General features: G+C 42.2%; 1 long non-coding RNA gene across 2 annotated transcripts; it reads right to left on the bottom strand.

The window, feature by feature from the left end:
* Positions 1–77: 77 nt before the first annotated feature.
* LOC131697489 (uncharacterized) lies at positions 78–17,171 on the bottom strand. 2 transcript variants are annotated; one of them, XR_009307316.1, is made up of 5 exons: positions 16,917–17,171; positions 9,851–12,606; positions 8,910–9,087; positions 4,049–4,180; positions 78–1,870 (listed from the first exon to the last, which is right to left on the bottom strand). It is a non-coding gene; the product is annotated as an uncharacterized LOC131697489 (long non-coding RNA). The 2 variants fall into 2 exon arrangements; XR_009307315.1 differs by having other exon boundaries at positions 78–4,180.
* Between the last annotated feature and the right edge of the window lie 950 nt (positions 17,172–18,121).

Raw genomic sequence — 18,121 nt, 5'->3', positions numbered from 1 at the left:
AAAAATAATGTGATATCTTATAACAATTGTAAGTCGCGCTGGATAAGGGCACATGCTAAGAAAATAATAATAAATAGACACACCTCCACCCCCAGTGAGCTGATTAATTCAGCGTGGCTTTGTCAAGCAGGTTACAACAATGGGCAAAGCAGGCAGTGCACTTTATGAAGACAGGCAGAACGAAGCTCTTGCTATTCCTTATTCAATGCTGCCATCGTGTGGCCATTTAGTAGAACTGTTGATTTTAATAAAGATAATTTTCTTTAATTTAAAAAAAAAAAGTTTTATCTTAACACAGCTCAGTTGCCCATTGTAATGACTCGGACTAACCTTACCACTGTGCAAAAACAAAGACATTTCCGATACATTCTTAAAATCATAATAATAATCACAATAAATAAAACACAAAAAATAATGACAATGTACAGGAAATAGACTTTATATCACAGTGCAGAGCTGTGACAAGATGAAGGGAGCTTGAGGTTGTTCAGTCTAAAGCACTTCCCATTGTAGATAAAAAAAAAAAAAAAATCAATCTCACGCCAGGCTGAGAACGGAGCTGCTTTTGTTTTGTTTAATTCCTTGTTTGTTGGTAACGCAAAAGCTCACAGCCAGACAAGTACAGCAGCAGACTTCATTAAAACACACACAATAAACGGTACAGTACATGCTGTAGTTACGGACTCTAGAGCTGTGTGTTTAAGATGCAGTGATTTGCGGTTCCAAACCCCCATAAGAGGCTGTGTGCTCCAGTGGGCAAAGAAAAGGGCTTGCAGGGAAATAGGCATCACACATGCTTTCATTTTTTAATTGTTATTTGTCAAATAGCGAGTTAGAGATCATGTACATTTCCTTTACTTGTTTTTTTAAACACAACTTCACCGTCAAAAAGTACATTTTCCAACACAGATTCTCAAATAAATAAAGTCCATCATTATTGCAGGGAAGACTGCAAGACAAACTTGCAGGTCCTCTTCAAAGATTAACAAATGGCTAAAACACACAAGTCCATTGTCCCAGCCCCAAACAAACTTCTGCAGCAGTGAGCTGGACAGCTGACCAGGGGATGCACATGGATGCAAATGCATGCACATGGATTAGGGAGTGGTAAACATGTAGAAAACAGAAAGTACTGCTTAGAGGAGAAACCTCAAAATGGAGCAAGGTAACCAGTGGTGTACCACAGGGATCAGTATTGGGTCCTCTGCTATTCCTAATCTACATTAATTATTTAGATTCTGGTATAGTAAGCAAACTTGTTAAATCTGCAGACAACACAAAAATAGGAGTGGCAAACACTGTTGCAGCAGCAAAGGTCATTCAAAATGATCTAGACAGCATTCAGACCTGGGCAGACACATGACAAATGAAATTTAATAGAGAAAAGTGTAAAGTATTGCATGCAGGCAATAAAAACGTGCATTACAAATATCATATGGGAGATACTGAAATTGAAGAAGGGAACTATGAAAAAGACCTAGGAGTTTATGTTGACTCAGAAATGTCTTCTTCTAGACAATGTGGGGAAGCTATAAAAAAAATGCCAACAAGATGCTTGGATATATTGTGAGGAGTGTTGAATGTAAATCAAGGGAAGTAATGTTAAAATTTTACAATGAATTAGTAAGACCTCACCTAGAATATTGTGTTCAGTTCTGGTCACCTTGTTACAAAAAGGATATTGCTGCTCTAGAAAGAGTGCAAAGAAGAGCAACCAGAATTATCCCGGGTTTAAAAGGCATGTCATATGCAGACAGGCTAAAAGAATTGAATCTATTCAGTCTTGAACAAAGACGACTACAGGGCGATCTGATTCAAACATTCAAAATCCTAAAAGGTAGACAATGTCGACCCATGGGACTTCTTTGACCTGAAAAAAGAAACAAGGACCAGGGGTCACAAATGGAGATTAGATAAAGGGGCATTCAGAACAGAAAATAGGAGGCACTTTTTTACACAGAGAATTGTGAGGGTCTGGAACCAACTCCCCAGTAATGTTGTTGAAGCTGACACCCTGGGATCCTTCAAGAAGCTGCTTGATGAGATTCTGGGATCAATAAGCTACTAACAACCAAACAAGCAAAGATGGGCTGAATGGCCTCCTCTCATTTGTAAACTTTCTTATGTTCATATGTTCTAAAAGTAGACAAAAGTAAGGCAGGGCTACAGTTTGATTAAAGGGGAGGTTCACTGCATGGCTTTTTATTTTGATCTGCCCGTGTATTATGTTGGTGCGTGTTCGTGCCACTGTCTTTTCGTATGAACTTTAAAATGTGTGATCGACGACTGTTTCAATGGTAAACTGTTTTAAACCCCTGTCTTTTTATGTTTCTATAACATCGATGTCAATCTGATGTAGTTTATGTGTGATCGCGGAGATTTATCTATATATTAAATGATTTTGCATGTCAAAATGTTGTCAATCTTTAATCAAACTTAAAATGTTTCAGTAATATAATGACATGCTGCATCCATAATATTATTAGCAGGGCAAGTCATTTTATACATTTTAATATTAGTATAGCTAATATTTTAAATCGTGATAATTCACTTTAATTCAATATACTGTATCTCTTTCTCGTTACATGTCTTATTGGTTGTTGCACTACAGGGATTTACCATTTTAAAATGATGCTGATATATAGTAGCCTGCATATACTGTATGATCTCTCTCACAACACAAAATCATGGTTCGTATTGAACTACAGGTATTTACCACGGTTTAGCAAAGACGTTAACTCTTTAGATTTTAATTAATGAATGTATTGTTTCTTCCCAAACTTGTAATTGAAACACATGCACTATGATAACCAGTTTCCTGTTCATTTTCTGTCCTTTATTATACAAAATACTGTATGTAAAATAAATGAAAGAACAAATATCAAATAATAATACTGTATTAGCAACGTTTTTCAAGTACATCCTGTGATTGATGTGCTCCGTGGCCTAGTTAGTGATTGCAGCATGGAGCTTAATGTTTTCCATGATTGAAACTCATGCTTTAACTTTTGGACAATCGCTCGCATACCTGCTGTCCAAACTGTAGTGCTTCCCAAAACAAAAACACCTCCAGAAATGCAAAATAACTTCAATACGCAACACGTTTTGCTAGTTAACGTTTGTTACACAAACAGAAATACACAATCAGAAATGTACAATCGTACAATTCATTTTAAATGATTTATTTGCTGCTAATATATATTACAGCGATATTCACATTCCCTTATCTAGCGTAATGCTGTCGAATGTATCCGATCTACATGTTAATGTAAATTATACGTACAAAAGTCATTTTAAATTATGCATTTTTGTTAGGCTAATATATCGGATCTAAAGCGATATTCACATCATCTTATCAAGCAGCATACTGATGAATAAATCCGATCTACAAATTGATATAAATTATACCTACAAAATGAATTTTAAATTATTTATTTTTCATTAACATATCCGATCAACTTATTTCCTGGCTCGATCTACTTATTTCCTAGCCTAGGCTCGGTTACATTAGAAACAATGGAACCTCCCCTTTAAATTCTAGAGCTTGATCAACATATTTCCTGAGACAACGGCAACAGCAGACTCCAAACTGGGCTCTCATCTCATGCATTGATTCAACAATATGTAATCGCAGCTCGGGAAATTTAAGGGCAGAGGATGGATAAATGGATTGATTGTTGCTCCACTACTCCTCACTGTCTGCTACAGCACTGCGCACACTGGATACATGAGGAACTGACAATGTTGATGAACCTGTGCAAGCTGTGACCTGCAGGTTACTGTAGTCATGAATTAACCAGCTGACACTCGCAATGCAAGATGAGCACGTCCACACTGTCAGCTACATGTGAACTAACATGCTGAACTACATAAAGAAATGCTCCAGCCAGCATCCCATTCGTCACGAGAAGCTAGTCCTGATTCTCAGGTACAAACGCCCTCACACAATGTCAAGGGCAGACAGGCAGACTCTGCAGGACACTGTCCCTTAAAAGCGGCTCCAGGGCTCAGAGTCACAGGAGCGAGCCACACTGACCCTGACACTCACCACTACAAGGCACCTCTCCTCAAGAAAGAACCAGAATTGAAACGACTTCTCTTAAGTTCTGGATGTCACTCAGGCACACAGAAAAGGATACTTCTCTCATCAGGCCCCATATTCAAAGTGTCACTTCATCACCTAAAATATAAAAAAAAAATTAAGCAATCTATAAATGCTTTCAGCCTAGTTGGACATTATATACAACTTTACCTGTCCCACAAGTGTCCCCCAAAAAATACATAGCATGCACCCCAAGTTGAAAGAGGCAGCATTAATCCTTACAATAGTTGCAGGGAAGAACAACTTCTGCGTTAATTAACTGCATTGAATTGAATCTGTATTGCTGCCTGTGGCAATGTGCCCCGCCCCTGTGTGCATATTATGTGTTGTATGTTGTGTGCGTGTGTTAATGTTGGTGTATAGTCATTGGTACACGGGATATAAACGGGTCTGTGTTTCACGTGTAGCTAAAAATGTAGATTTATATTTAGGCACGAGGAGGGCACAAATCACTTCACGTGCTGGTTAAATGTAATATGTGAGCACGGGGTTGCACGTAATTAATTCACGTGCTGGGATTCAAGTGAATAATTAATTAGTAATTGAATCCCAGCACAACAGTATATATAGACACATTTTCCTTCACTCGGGGTTGGGTGTTCGAGAGTGGAGAACGGGTGAGAGAGAAGGAGAACGTAAAAGTGAAGTCAAATAATAATCTAGAAGTGTTTGTACTCACCGTGTTTGTTTGTCTCTCCGTGCACCGTTTGTTAAGTGTTTAGTACGTTTTGTTTGTCTATTTATTTTGGCGCAAGTGCCGTGTCCTGTTTTGTGTTTAAAACCTTTTATTTTCTGTTCTGTTTATTAAATGCTGAGGAAAGCATTCACTCAGCTTCACCAAACCACACATCTCTGTCTGTTTATTTCATGCTTCTGGTCTGACGCTACCCACTCCGGCCGTCTTTGTGACACTGCCCTATTGGTCAGATCTGTCTCCAAAAAGAGATTTTGAATCTTAAAAAGACTTCCTGGTTAAATAAAGGTTTTAAAAAAAACAAAAAAACATGATCCAAAATACAGTGACCCTGTGTGGCAGTGACCCTGTGTGGCAGTGACCCACAGTGCAGCACAAACACCCCTCATGACAGATCAGTGACCCACAGTGCAGCATAAACACCCCTCATGACAGATCAGTGACCCACAGTGTAGCACAAACACCCCTCATGACAGATCAGTGCAGCACAAACACCCCACATGACAGATCAGTGACCCACAGTGCAGCACAAACACCCCTCATGACAGATCAGTGACCCACAGTGCAGCACAAACACCCCTCATGACAGATCAGTGACCCACAGTGCAGCACAAACACCCCTCATGACAGATCAGTGACCCACAGTGCAGCACAAACACCCCACATGTCAGATCAGTGACCCACAGTGCAGCACAAACACCCCACATGACAGATCAGTGACCCACAGTGCAGCACAAACACCCCTCATGACAGATCAGTGACCCACAGTGCAGCACAAACACCCCACATGACAGATCAGTGACCCACAGTGCAGCACAAACACCCCTCATGCCACATCAGTGACCCACAGTGCAGCACAAACACCCCTCATGACAGATCAGTGACCCACAGTGCAGCACAAACACCCCACATGACAGATCAGTGACCCACAGTGCAGCACAAACACCCCTCATGCCAGATCAGTGACCCACAGTGCAGCACAAACACCCCTCATGCCAGATCAGTGACCCACAGTGCAGCACAAACACCCCTCATGACAGATCAGTGAAACACAAACACCCCACATGACAGATCAGTGACCCACAGTGCAGCACAAACACCCCTCATGCCAGATCAGTGACCCACAGTGCAGCACAAACACCCCACATGACAGATCAGTGCAGCACAAACACCCCACATGACAGATCAGTGAAACACAGTGCAGCACAAACACCCCTCATGACAGATCAGTGACCCACAATGCAGCACAAACACCCCTCATGACAGATCAGTGCAGCACAAACACCCCACATGACAGATCAGTGAAACACAGTGCAGCACAAACACCCCTCATGACAGATCAGTGACCCACAGTGCAGCACAAACACCCCACATGACAGATCAGTGAAACAGTGCAGCACAAACACCCCTCATGAAAGATCAGTGACCCACAATGCAGCACAAACACCCCACATGACAGATCAGTGCAGCACAAACACCCCACATGACAGATCAGTGAAACACAGTGCAGCACAAACACCCCTCATGACAGATCAGTGACCCACAATGCAGCACAAACACCCCTCATGACAGATCAGTGCAGCACAAACACCCCACATGACAGATCAGTGAAACACAGTGCAGCACAAACACCCCTCATGACAGATCAGTGACCCACAATGCAGCACAAACACCCCTCATGACAGATCAGTGCAGCACAAACACCCCACATGACAGATCAGTGAAACACAGTGCAGCACAAACACCCCACATGACAGATCAGTGACCCACAATGCAGCACAAACACCCCTCATGACAGATCAGTGCAGCACAAACACCCCACATGACAGATCAGTGAAACACAGTGCAGCACAAACACCCCTCATGACAGATCAGTGACCCACAATGCAGCACAAACACCCCACATGACAGATCAGTGCAGCACAAACACCCCACATGACAGATGAGTGACCCACAGTGCAGCACAAACACCCCACATGACAGATCAGTGACCCACAGTGCAGCACAAACACCCCTCATGACAGATCAGTGCAGCACAAACACCCCACATGACAGATCAGTGAAACACAGTGCAGCACAAACACCCCTCATGACAGATCAGTGACCCACAATGCAGCACAAACACCCCACATGACAGATCAGTGAAACACAAACACCCCACATGACAGATCAGTGACCCACAGTGCAGCACAAACACCCCTCATGACAGATCAGTGACCCTCAGTGCAGCACAAACACCCCTCATGCCAGATCAGTGACCCACAGTGCAGCACAAACACCCCTCATGACAGATCAGTGACCCACAATGCAGCTCAAACACCCCACATGACAGATCAGTGAAACACAAACACCCCACATGACAGATCAGTGACCCACAGTGCAGCACAAACACCCCTCATGACAGATCAGTGACCCTCAGTGCAGCAGAAACACCCCTCATGACAGATCAGTGACCCACAGTGCAGCACAAACACCCCACATGACAGATCAGTGACCCACAGTGCAGCACAAACACCCCACATGACAGATCAGTGACCCACAGTGCAGCACAAACACCCCTCATGACAGATCAGTGACCCACAGTTCAGCACAAACACCCCTCGTGACAGATCAGTGACCCACAGTGCAGCACAAACACCCCACATGACAGATCAGTGACCCACAGTGCAGCACAAACACCCCACATGACAGATCAGTGACCCACAGTGCAGCACAAACACCCCTCATGACAGATCAGTGACCCACAGTTCAGCACAAACACCCCTCGTGACAGATCAGTGACCCACAGTGCAGCACAAACACCCCACATGACAGATCAGTGACCCACAGTGCAGCACAATACACCCCACATGACAGATCAGTGACCCACAGTGCAGCATAAACACCCGTCATGACAGATCAGTGACCCACAGTGTAGCACAAACACCCCTCATGACAGATCAGTGACCCACAATGCAGCACAAACACCCCACATGACAGATCAGTGACCCACAGTGCAGCACAAACACCCCTCATGACAGATCAGTGACCCACACTGCAGCACAAACACCCCTCATGACAGATCAGTGACCCACAGTGCAGCACAAACACCCCTCATGACAGATCAGTGACCCTCAGTGCAGCACAAACACCCCTCATGACAGATCAGTGAAACACATAAAATACTTTCAATTACTCAGCATTTCCAATTACTAGCATTGACTATTGCTAAGGCCAAAACTGTTCTACCACGACACTAGATAAGAACACATATATACATGTATTGATATATACATATACATATATATATATATATATATATATATATATATATATATATGTGTGTGTGTGTGCAGATGTTGTGGTAAAGTAATTCAAGGGAGGTTTGAGAATAAAAATAGCATTATTCCCTCACATGGTGCATCTTGACCACTAGAGGTCTCCTGAAACATGGTCAGACAGGATAATGAATGTTCAAGTCATTGTTTATGGAGTAATGGGTGGTTTTGTTGTCTAATTAAATCCACCTGTATTATCAAATCATGCAAACTAAACTATTTACATTATGAAAAGTGGAGTTCATTATCTTAAGCCAAGTCTTCCAACTTGATGCATTCAAAACTTCACCTGAAAATAAGATACAAGATCACTGTGCAAACATCCCACAGCAGCATGCTTTAAATGAACAAGCATGCCCTGTGAATGCCAGTGGTGTCTCCCCTACAGTGCAGCGTGCTTTAAATGAACAAGCATGCCCTGTGAATGCCAGCGGTGTCTCCCCTGCAGTGCAGCGTGCTTTAAATGAACAAGCATGCCCTGTGAATGCCAGCGGTGTCTCCCCTGCAGTGCAGCGTGCTTTAAATGAACAAGCATGCCCTGTGAATGCCAGCGGTGTCTCCCCTGCAGTGCAGCGTGCTTTAAATGAACAAGCATGCCCTGTGAATGCCAGCGGTCTCTCCCCTGCAGTGCAGCGTGCTTTAAATGAACAAGCATGCCCTGTGAATGCCAGCGGTGTCTCCCCTGCAGTGCAGCGTGCTTTAAATGAACAAGCATGCCCTGTGAATGCCAGCGGTCTCTCCTCTGCAGTGCAGCGTGCGTACAGCCAGTGGCATCACAGTACAGTAGATCACTCACATTACAAGACAAATCCACAAACAGCAGCCTTCAGAGAGTCCCTCCACTGCGATGACTTTGTTATTTCACATGCAGACACGGTGCTGTCTCCCATACCTGCTCACAACGGCAAAACCAAAACCACATGAAAAGGATACTTCTCTCATCAGGCCCCATATTCAAAGTGTCACTTCATCACCTAAAATATAAAAAAAAAATTAAGCAATCTATAAATGCTTTCAGCCTAGTTGGACATTATATACAACTTTACCTGTCCCACAAGTGTCCCCCAAAAAATACATAGCATGCACCCCAAGTTGAAAGAGGCAGCATTAATCCTTACAATAGTTGCAGGGAAGAACAACTTCTGCGTTAATTAACTGCATTGAAATCAAGACAATCACGGATATAAAGAATCATTAAATACAATCACAAGTGTTACTAAATACCTTAACAAACAGTTACTCCGGGTTCAAATACAGTCAGCACTCTTTATTGCCACTCAATATTATTTTGAAAATATCACTTGCCAAAAGAGACGACATGTGGCACTGTAATACAGAACATACTTTTAAATCCGGTGTGCATTGTAGCAGTGTGTGTGTGTGTGTGTGTGTGTGTATATATAGTAGTGTGAGTGTTTATTGTGTTCAGGTTACCTTGTGTAGCTGCTCCAGACTCTCACTGTGTGTGTGTGTGTGTGTGTGTGTGTGTATAGCAGTGTGTGTGTTTATTGTGTTCAATTTACCTTGTGTAGCTGCTGCAGACTCTCACTGTGTGTGTGTGTGTGTGTGTATAGCAGTGTGTGTGTTTATTGTGTTCAGGTTACCTTGTGTAGCTGCTGCAGACTCTCACTGTGTGTGTGTGTGTGTGTGTGTGTGTTTATTGTGTTCAGGTTACCTTGTGTAGCTGCTGCAGCCTCTCACTGTGTGTGTGTTTGTGTGTGTTTGTGTTCAGGTTACCTCGTGTTGCTGCTCCAGACTCTCACTGCGTCGGCAGGGCTGAAGTGTTTGTTTAGAAGAGCAGGCAGGCTGTGCCACACTGACCCGGGGTGAGGCGAGGAGTGAGAGGAGGGATGAGGCGAGGGGTGAGAGGAGGGGTGAGCTGTGCTGTGCTGTGCTGTGCTGTGCTGTGCTGTTCAGCCTACCTGCCAGCGCCTTGCCTTTGTAGAGGAGTCCCTGTTGATTGACAGGTATGTTGAGCCTGTCAGAGACCAGACTCCAGACTGTGGAGACCTTCTCATCCTCACAGACCTGTCAAGAGACAAGAACACACAGACACACAGTGAGGGGATGAGCATTAAACACTGAAACTACATCTTCATCCTCACAGGACAGGCGAGAGACAAGAACACACACAGACACACAGTGAGGGGATGAGCATTAAACACTGAAACTACATCTTCATCAGTACGCAAGCCTCGAGTGAAGCGACATCCCTCATCTGCCACCATGCAAATGCACTTAGTGTCATTTCAAACGGGATTGAGATTATTATGCTCAAGAGCTAAAAGGCAATAACAACGTACGCTTAGAAATAATAAAACAATGTTTTTAAGAAAGCCCTCAGGACACGTGACGACATCCCCTCCTTGACAACGTCCTGTCCTCCTGTAGGAAGTGTCTCTTTACCTCAGCAATACCTGAGCTGGGAAGGTACACATTTTAAAGGGCCTTGATTTCCAGCAATGCAGTTCAACCCACTCTGTGATGTTTTATGTTCTGTTATCAAACAACCGCTGACTTGCCCAATCGTAGAAAGTAGAAGTAGAAAATGTGGTTTGTCTTACCAAACACACACAATGCGAACAGTCAGTCAATATGTAGCGGTATTGTGAAGCGGGATGTGGGGCTGCTCAATGCCTTGCTCACTGGGTGTGCTTCTATTCTTTTAAACAAAGTAAGGAGAGGAGAGGAGAGGGGGAGGAGAGAGACACAGAGTCACAACTACACGCTGCTCTACACCTGCATTTCAGAGTGTGTATGCTGCAGCTGTGATTGTGTGTGCGTCTCTGTGTCACTGTACAGCTGTGTCTGTGTGTGTCTGTATAACATTGTACATCTGCTGCAGCTAGGATTGTGTGTGTAGCCGTGTTTATTGTGTTCAATTTACCTTGTGTAGCTGCTCCAGCCTCTCACTGTGTGTGTGTTTGTGTGTGTCTGTGTGTGTGTGTGTGTTTGTGTTCAGGTTACCTTGTGTTGCTGCTCCAGACTCTCACTGCGTCGGCAGGGCTGAAGTGTTTGTTCAGAAGAGCAGGCAGGCTGTGCCACACTGACCCGGGGTGAGGCGAGGAGTGAGAGGAGGGATGAGGCGAGGGGTGAGAGGAGGGGTGAGCTGTGCTGTGCTGTGCTGTGCTGTGCTGTGCTGTTCAGCCTACCTGCCAGCGCCTTGCCTTTGTAGAGGAGTCCCTGTTGATTGACAGGTATGTTGAGCCTGTCAGAGACCAGACTCCAGACTGTGGAGACCTTCTCATCCTCACAGACCTGTCAAGAGACAAGAACACACAGACACACAGTGAGGGGATGAGCATTAAACACTGAAACTACATCTTCATCCTCACAGGACAGGCGAGAGACAAGAACACACACAGACACACAGTGAGGGGATGAGCATTAAACACTGAAACTACATCTTCATCAGTACGCAAGCCTCGAGTGAAGCGACATCCCTCATCTGCCACCATGCAAATGCACTTAGTGTCATTTCAAACGGGATTGAGATTATTATGCTCAAGAGCTAAAAGGCAATAACAACGTACGCTTAGAAATAATAAAACAATGTTTTTAAGAAAGCCCTCAGGACACGTGACGACATCCCCTCCTTGACAACGTCCTGTCCTCCTGTAGGAAGTGTCTCTTTACCTCAGCAATACCTGAGCTGGGAAGGTACACATTTTAAAGGGCCTTGATTTCCAGCAATGCAGTTCAACCCACTCTGTGATGTTTTATGTTCTGTTATCAAACAACCGCTGACTTGCCCAATCGTAGAAAGTAGAAGTAGAAAATGTGGTTTGTCTTACCAAACACACACAATGCGAACAGTCAGTCAATATGTAGCGGTATTGTGAAGCGGGATGTGGGGCTGCTCAATGCCTTGCTCACTGGGTGTGCTTCTATTCTTTTAAACAAAGTAAGGAGAGGAGAGGAGAGGGGGAGGAGAGAGACACAGAGTCACAACTACACGCTGCTCTACACCTGCATTTCAGAGTGTGTATGCTGCAGCTGTGATTGTGTGTGCGTCTCTGTGTCACTGTACAGCTGTGTCTGTGTGTGTCTGTATAACATTGTACATCTGCTGCAGCTAGGATTGTGTGTGTAGCCGTGTTTATTGTGTTCAATTTACCTTGTGTAGCTGCTCCAGCCTCTCACTGTGTGTGTGTTTGTGTGTGTCTGTGTGTGTGTGTGTGTTTGTGTTCAGGTTACCTTGTGTTGCTGCTCCAGACTCTCACTGCGTCGGCAGGGCTGAAGTGTTTGTTCAGAAGAGCAGGCAGGCTGTGCCACACTGACCCGGGGTGAGGCGAGGAGTGAGAGGAGGGATGAGGCGAGGGGTGAGAGGAGGGGTGAGCTGTGCTGTGCTGTGCTGTGCTGTGCTGTGCTGTGCTGTTCAGCCTACCTGCCAGCGCCTTGCCTTTGTAGAGGAGTCCCTGTTGATTGACAGGTATGTTGAGCCTGTCAGAGACCAGACTCCAGACTGTGGAGACCTTCTCATCCTCACAGACCTGTCAAGAGACAAGAACATACAGACACACACTGAGGGGATGAGCATTAAACACTGAAACTACATCTTCATCCTCACCGGACAGGCGAGACACACACACACACACACACACACACACACACACAGACACACACACACACACAGAGACACACACACACACACACACAGAGTATCAGAGCAATCTAGCGAAGGGACGGTCGAGTATTGTCAAGAGCAAAAACACACTTTCATAAAAACTGCTGCTTTTGTATTATTATGGTCTGTATGTGTGTCATGCTATGGAAATGTATTGTGGTTTGTTCTTTTTTTGTGCTCTGTACTGTACAGTGCTTTGTGAAACGCTTGTACAAAAATCGCTATATAAATGCAATAAAAAATAAATAAATAAATAAATACACTGGAAGTGCTTCACATTGTCACAGAACAGTATTATGAATTTTCTCTTGGTCTACAGACATAATATTGTCTGAGAATTATTTCTCAGTCTCACAGATGAAGCGACATTTAATACAAGTGCAGAAAAAAATGTGTCAATTTAAACACAATAGCAACACTGAGGTGAAGAGACAAGCCCAACACATTTCTCTTAGAGGTAGTCGAGCAAAGCAAGAGGCGAGGACGGACACATCTGCTGGAAACGCATGGATTTGAATTTGTTTCCAGGTTCATTTCAACACACAGCCCTACACGTGTGAGACACTCTAGCCTGCATGTATTCCCCTCACGTGTGCAGGAGTGACGGCAGGCAGAAGAACGCTGTGTGTTGCGTGTGGAGAGAGTTCGGGTGCGTTCACGACACGCAGACTTCCGTCATTCTGCGCAGAATCCGCACAGAATCGGAGCAAGTAGCCAAGGAATTTTCCGAATCTTTGCAGAATCTGCGCAGACTTAGCAAAGTCTGCCTCTCGTGAACGCACCCCCTGTAGTCTTAAATCGTGGGTCACGTGATTACGAGGCACACACTGACAAACCCCACACATTGTGTGTTTTCAGTTTATATCTTGTTAAAACAGAAAACTATATTAATTAAAACAATAAACTCCACACAAATTCATAAACAACACAGTGAATTCTAATCAGAAATTACAGTTTAAGTGACTAATGTAATCAACCACCATGGATCCCAAAATGATAGATACAGATTGGCCAACAATCAATGTTGCAGGGAAACAAGAACAACAATATAATAAACAGCGACGTCACTCCTTCACAACTCGTGTGCAGCGAACTCCCAACAATAAAAAGAAATTAACACACACCCGGTGATATTAACCATGAAGAGGCAACAACCTCGTGTGTGCACAATAAAGCATTAGCGGGGGCAATCAGATAAATCATCCATAGCAAAAAACAACACAGCAACATTAATTTGCGGTCCATTGTCGGACTGGGTCCGACATTGCAATTATTCCTCACAGGTCCTCATTATAGCAACGCAATAAACGCGTGTTTAGTCGTTTTTTCTCCGGAAAAAGCCGAGACAACCATTCAATTGCCGAGTGGGAGCGACAGGAGCCGAAACAAGTCGAGAAAAAAAAAGGCGTATCTCATGAATAGTCATATATGGTATCAGGTATCAGATAACGGGGCGTTCATAGTAAACAAGCTGGCTGAGTGCGTCAGCGCACAGAGACTATCATGGACATTTGTAGAGATTTTTTCAGATGTTATAGTAATAAAATAATGACTTGGATCGCATTATTGAGGAGTTTGGTGATAAAACGAGTGATCCAGAGATGATCGATCGGTATGTACGACTATTATTATTACTATTATTATTATTATTATTATGATTATTATTATGATTATTATTATTATTTATTTCTTACATAGGTAAACGCTATAGCAAACGAAAGGGTGGGGCGGGGCTGGAGATTTCTAGTGAGTGCTTTGTTGATATGCAGGGCCATTTAAACCCGTTTGACTGTGAAAAAAAAATACTTTTAAACAGCGCGTCTAAAATGAACTGCGCGTGTGAAAACCTGACGTGCCTGTTGCGCACTTAATAAATGGACTGCAAAGGGTTAAAACAAACACAGAAAACGGAGGCTGGCGCGCTTTCGATTATGACTAACAAAAAGGATGAGATGAAGCCGTACAGCCAAAAAACAAGCCCCTTAAACAGGTATAAATAACAATACGGTTTTGTTTTACCTGAGGAGAATCCTCCTATTGCGATGTGAAACTCCAGGCAAGCATGGGGGCGGACATTCTGTGAAGCGCGCATGCTGACGTAGGCTTTGTTATGACCGTGAACGCGCCTGATTGAAGTCTGTGGGGACCCTGCTTTCACTGCTCGTGCTGTGCCCTGTAGCTCAATATGCAGGGGTTATTTTTTTTATATAAAAAAGCCGTTTTGTGGCTTTCCAAAGACGTATCATGCGTCTGGATCGGATGTTCGTAGACAAAATGATAATTGTTTACATTTGGTCAAATACAAGATTGCATGCAGTTTCCGAACATCTCCCCCTGGTGGTTAATTGCGGTGTTTACGGCAGAATAATTCAATGGGTTTCTCCATATCCCATATATTTTCATATTACCCATAATTCAATTTGTGACACTTAACTGGAAAGGTACATATATTTAAATTATATATATATTTTTAATAATTAAAATTGTATAAAACATTGAACATATATTATCCACAAACGCCGTTTTGGTAACAATATAATATTTGAACTTATTTTAATATATAAATTAATGAGTAATAACCCTAAATTGAATTTTACGTAGTTATACGAATTATAAATAGCTATTGGAATGATGTAATTAGCATATATCCCAATTATCCTGAATTGTAAAATTACTGATTTGTGAGGAATAAATCAAAAGTTATGTGTAATATATATATATAGATATATATTTTTTTATTTTAAAGAATTAAATTGTATAAAACATTAACCATGTAATCCTCAATGACCACTTTGGTGACAATATAATATTTTTTATCATTTTAAGATAGAAATATACTGTAATAAAACCAAACCACAAATAGACTTTGGACTAATTATATGAGTTATAAATAACAATTGAACTCTTTATATGTTATATAGCAAGAGCTGTGTGGCTTGAGCTAGTGGATTGTGCTTGGTATGAGTGAAGTGGCTGAGATGAACGTGTGTGAGTAAATAAAGTGCTGAGAAAGAAGGCTGGTTGGAGAGAGAGAGAGAGATGGGAGCCCCCCAGGAAAGGAAAGTGGGGGGGGGTGGAGAGATGGGAGGAACAGAGAGGGACAATGGGGAGGGGCGCGGAGGATGAAGAGAGGCAAAGACGAGCCACGCGCGTCAAAAAGTCCAGCGCGCACTGGACTTTTTGACGCGCGTGGCTCGTCTTTGCCTCTCTTCATCCTCCGCGCCCCTCCCCATTGGACATAGACCACCCCCCCCCCCCCCCCCCCCGACCACTGACTCTTGACCCATGACCATTCACTTATGAGCCCTTCAACCTTTTAGGATATACATTTTATTTTCTTTTATATATTTTAACCCTTTAGATCCCTGAATAATTAAAGAACCCTTTTGGAGATTCCTTGAAATTTTGGCAAAAAACAGATTTCACTTGACTTATTGAAATAACTGTCTTGGAAATTCTATTGAAAGGAAGAGAGACTGTAGATTCTCAAACAGCAAGCTTTATTAAGATTTGCAAACCTGGAGCCTGTCACAACACTCAGTGCAGAGTCAGTTTGAGAACAAGCCCACATAACACTGCCAAACTTGTGACAGTTGGGCATGTAGCAACTTGAGCAAAACTCTTGCATACAGAGGAGACAGAGACCATATTTTTAGTAGAACAGACAGTCAAAAGGGTGGCTCAAAATTATCTTCATGACTCATAACTTCTACTTTTGCAATTGGTTGCCACATTGTAACGGTTTGAAACTAAAAGCTTCAGCCAACAGCGAATAAATCCAAAAAAACGAGGGTCCTCAATTAACAAATTTAATGCCACACACACCAGTAAACTACACACAAGTGAATTGCAAATGATTTAAGACAAGCCCACAAATAGTAGAGGGTAAAGCAACAAACAATTTTAAAGTCAGGCAAGGAAATAAAGATATGAAATAGCCAATTACTAATATAGTAAAAAAACTTATAAATGCATAAATTATACATATATATATATATATATATATATATATATATATATATATATATATATATATATTACAAAAATTATCACACACATAGCACTCATGCAAAACAATGTCTCGAACAAATCAAGTCCAAAAAATAATCCAAGTAATCCAACCAAGCAAAAAAGAAACACATGCAAAAAATGGAAACAACCCCAGAATGTTCTCACCCGACTGTTTGTTTGTTTGTTTGTTGATGCTTATTCTGTAGTTCCAGTGGCAGTCCAACAGCAACAAGTTGTCCAAGAGATGCTCCAAGGTAGGTATAGTTCTTATTTAATATAATTTTCTTGTAAATAAAATCCTGAAAGCCAACTGGAACCCATTCAGAACCTGCACACAAACCACACCACCATACACAAAATGGAGGAACCCAGAACACAAAATCTGCCTCCCTTCCACCCTCTACCTGTTTAAAAAAGAACAAAGGCTCATGGGAGTTCAGCCTTCTTAAAGGGGAATCCTTAATTAAATAGATACAATAATTAAGAAGTTACCTGGCTAGGCATTTTAACTAAAGGGAGTGTTTATTTAAACACTTGTGTGGCTAGGGCAGCAGTGTGGAGTAGTGGTTAGGGCTCTGGACTCTTGACTGTAGGGTCGTGGGTTCAATCCCCGGTTGGGGACACTGTTGCTGTACTCTTGAGCAAGGTACTTTACCTAGATTACTCCAGTAAAAACCCAACTGTATAATGGGCAATTGCATGTAAAAATAATGTAATTGGATGTAAAAATAATGTGATATCTTGTAACAATTGTAAGTTGCCCTGGATAAGGGCGTCTGCTAAGAAATAAATAATAATAATAAAATATGTGTTCTTAACATTGTTTAGAATACCTTGTTTTGTGAATTTTCTACCACATAACCATAAATGAAAAACTATGACAAATCTTTCACTACACATTTTCTTTGTTTTGAACAGGTCAAATTATTGTTTCAAATAACACAAAATTGAAAGTTTTCTAAAATAAAACCTGTTGTTTTACTGCAACAAATTTAAGCCGATATAAAGAAATGCAAGAAAAAAACCTGTTTAACACTAAAATTGGACAACATACAACCACTGAAGCTGCAAAATATGTGTCTCTATTTTAAAATGGTTTCACTACAAAAATGACAAACAAACAGATCAAACTTATTTTTATATACAGTTTCAGAGCAGAAACACTGTACTTACATTAAATTTAACCTTTTTCTTATTTTTTTACAAAAAGATCACATATATATAAACATGACAATCAAATCAAATAAACTCTATGCAATGTTGGTTAGGGTTAGGGTTTAGGTTTGGGGTTAGGTTTACGGTTTAGGGGTTAGGGTTAGGGTTAGGGTTAGGGTTAGGGTGTGTAGTTTACACCAGTAAACTACACACAA

Source organism: Acipenser ruthenus, chromosome 15 (genome assembly GCF_902713425.1).
Source record: "Acipenser ruthenus chromosome 15, fAciRut3.2 maternal haplotype, whole genome shotgun sequence".
NCBI lineage: Eukaryota > Metazoa > Chordata > Actinopteri > Acipenseriformes > Acipenseridae > Acipenser > Acipenser ruthenus.
Note: the sequence above shows the minus strand (reverse complement) of the source record. Positions and strands in the feature narration are given on the sequence as shown.